The sequence below is a fragment of the Coregonus lavaretus genome (genome assembly GCF_964263955.1).
Source record: "Coregonus lavaretus genome assembly, chromosome: 32".
Lineage (NCBI taxonomy): Eukaryota > Metazoa > Chordata > Actinopteri > Salmoniformes > Salmonidae > Coregonus > Coregonus lavaretus.
The window spans coordinates 10939653-10943058 of record NC_140019.1 but is presented as its reverse complement, the minus strand read 5'-3'; positions in this window follow the sequence as shown (position 1 = coordinate 10943058).

The window sequence follows — 3406 nt, the reverse complement described above, 5'->3', positions numbered from 1 at the left end:
CTGCTCCTGGTTCTCCTGCTCCAGCCTGGTACTCTCGCTCTCAAGCATGGAAACCTGCAGCCTGAGATGGACCAGCTTCCTCTCACTATATCCCTCCTGGACCAGCTTCCTCTCACTATCCCCGTCCTCACTATCCCCCTCAGTGCCCAGTTCTCCTGGTTCAAGGCTAGGGCTAGGTCGTCCTGGGCTAAGCCATACAGGGATAGGTAATCATTGGGTAATGCTAGGATAGTATCATTCTGGGTTGGAGTTGCGGTGAGCTTTCATCACTCACCGGGTCAGTGTTGTCCACAGGGCAGGGGACTGGTTGAGCCAGGGCAGGGGTGTTGGCAGGGCGGTAGCCAGGCTGGGGCTGGAGTCTGCTGGGCTGGCACCAGAGCTAGTGCTGGCGGTAGAGACAGGGATGGGGCTTGGGTCAGTAGAGCCCGGGCTGTGGTTGATCGGTCTCAGGGTGTGGCTGAGCCTCTTACTCTGTGTCTGGTTCTCCTCCTGCAGCTCCTCCACCTCCTCCGTCAGGGAGCTCTCAGTCAGTTTGAACCTGTCGACCACTGTCCTCATCTACTCCACCTTACACGACAGGAAGTGGCCGTTCTCCTGCGCTTCCTGCAGCTGTTCTATCAGCCCCCTCCGCCAGCCCCCTGAGGTCCTCCTGGAGGCTGAGGATGCTGTCCGTAGTGTCTCCACTGTGTATTTTCCTCCTCACCCTCCCCGTCCTCCTCCCCTCCTTCCTCCCTTGGGTGGGCCAGTCTCTCGGACTCTGTCTCTGTCCTCCGTTGGCCTGAGGTTGGTACCGTGACGGGGTTGACATTTGCTGCAGTAACGGAGTTGACGCTAGCTGCGTTGAGAGTGGCTGCAGATCCAGACATCTCCAGAACCTGTCTCTCCAGCTGGTGGACTCTGGCCAGGCCTGCTCCTTGTCTCTGTCCAGGCCTAGCTTGAGCTGCAGCTGGCTCTTAAAGTGCTCAATGTACTAAGACTGGCGACCCATCTCCTCTTCTTTAGCCCTGAGCTGGGCCTGTCAGACCTGTAGCCTCTCCCTCCACACACGATTCCTACGCTCCTGGGACCGGTTAGATAATTCTACTGTTACAATAGAACTATGACACAGTTACACCTCAATTTGAATAATGTCATACACATCTCACATAATGCAACAGAGAGGGAGACTGCAGTCACAATAGCACTACAACTGAGAAATGCTAGATTTAAACCACACTTACAATACACTTACACAATAATGACACCTTATTACAACAGGCTTATACTACAATTTACAGTACAGCTTACAGGACTTGGTCATTGAAGTACTGCTCACTCTATATGCCTCATTGAAGCTCATGTAAAGCTTAGTACAGTCTCTACTCACCATGGAGCGTCCAGCCTCTGGCGCTGCTGCATGCTGGGAGAGTGGAGGACTGAGTTGGCTGTGAGGTCCTCCACCTTCTGTAGCAGGCTCTGCACATGATGACAACATGACTCATTAGATCACATGACATTGTCATACCATTACTTGATAAGCATAGCATTACACGATTAGCATAGCATTACATGATTAGCATAGCATAGCATTAAACAGAGATGAGACCTTTCAAATTGTTTCTACCAGTCATCTATCCAAGAGAAAGTAGAAGTGTGCACATATACCTCACCGACAGCAATGTTAGAAATAAACCCCCAACAGTGATATCATGCTAAGAGGTAAGCAACAGTCTGTTACTGTGTCATCATGCTGTGTGGTAAACTGCATGTTAGCACGACAGTGCTGGCCATATGTTGGTGTAGCTGTGTGATACGTGATCCCTGTCTCTCAGTCACCTGCTCCTGTTGTGCAGCAAGCTCTCAGACTCAGTGAAGGAGCTGATGTTGTCTCTCAGGCTGTGCTCTAGAAGCTTTACTCTGTGGGTCAGAACCTGGAGGTCCGGGGTGCCATCGGGACCCGTTACCAGGATTACAGACCGGCTCCAGCTTCAATCCCCGCTGTGGTAATCATGTGCCCCTCCATGGTTGTGTTCATGGGTGACCTCCTCTCTAGAACCTGCAAACCAACTGTTTCTTGCTGATAGTCCCCCCCATTCTCCTTCCCCTCTCTCTCGCAGTCAAAACCCCCTCTCTTTCTCAACAACTCCTCCCTCTCTCTAGCACTCTGACCTCCCTCTTCCTCCCCCCTCTTCATCCCTTTTCTGTGGTTTAACACACAGTCATTTTAGTCATTTAGCAGACGCTCTTATCCAGAGCGACTTACAGGAGCAATTAGGGTTAAGTGCCTTGCTCAAGGGCACAGACAGATTTTTCACCTAGTCGGCTCGGGGATTAGAACCAGCGACCTTTCGGTTACTGGCACAACGCTCTTAACCACTAAGCTACCTGCCGCCCCATTCATGAGACTAGCAGCTCGGCCTTAGACATGCTTCCACCACCACCTCTCCCTAACCACAACAAGCCCCTCCCCCTCATCACCAAGCTCTCCCAGCTAGCCACGTTTTTGCGTAACTCAGATTAACCTAATGAATGAGCACAATGTGGAGCCAATCGATAACTCAGAACTGCACAACAGAGCTGGAAAAGGAAGTATTTGTGTTGGGTTTGTTTTGTTTTGTCAAGGTAACTGAAGTTAGACAAATACAGCGCTGTGATAATATAAAGTAACTTACCTACTGAGGATTTGTTGTTGTGTTCCACAGACCGGTGACTCATTCTGTCCCAGTAGTCCTCTGGTGTCCCCCAACTCCGGAGAAAAGAGCTTTCACTTCTTGCTCGTTGAACTTGGCCATGACAGCCGTTTCCATGGAGACCCTCCTGCACTGAGCTTTCTGGGAATGTCCAGTGCCCAGGACTTGGCTAGTCTGTGTTAGGAGATCCTCCAGCTTTCTTCAATCAATTATTTATCCTCCTTCTCCTCCTCTCCGATTGCACTCTTTTGTTGTCTGGCTCTAAATCCATCTGAGGCACTGTCTCCATCTCAGTTTCTCCGTTTCTTCATTGACCTGCTTCAGGTGTTCCAGGCACAATGATCATGCTTTTTAGAACTCACATTAGAGTTTGGCTTCCACATTAATGTTCCACTTCCAGAAATGGTATGGGAGACTACCTTTATAAAAAACACTGATATACCTCTTTACATGTCTCTGATATTTGTTCACTTTTCAAAGTCATGGTTTTGTTTTGCATTCCAGGTAAGGGTCTTCCACAAAAGTGCATGTTTATCAAAAAGGCCATATAAGGTCTGTGAACCATCTAAAAATGCATGAAAAAACAAATATGTTGTGTTTCTCTTCCTCACTCTCCACCTGAGTGCCTTAGCACCTGTGAAAACAGACAAATGGCCATCAAAACCATCATCATGTTATTACACAGTATTATGGCGGTTGTGTAGGTGTGTATCATTACCTGTTGTCGGTCAGTGTCA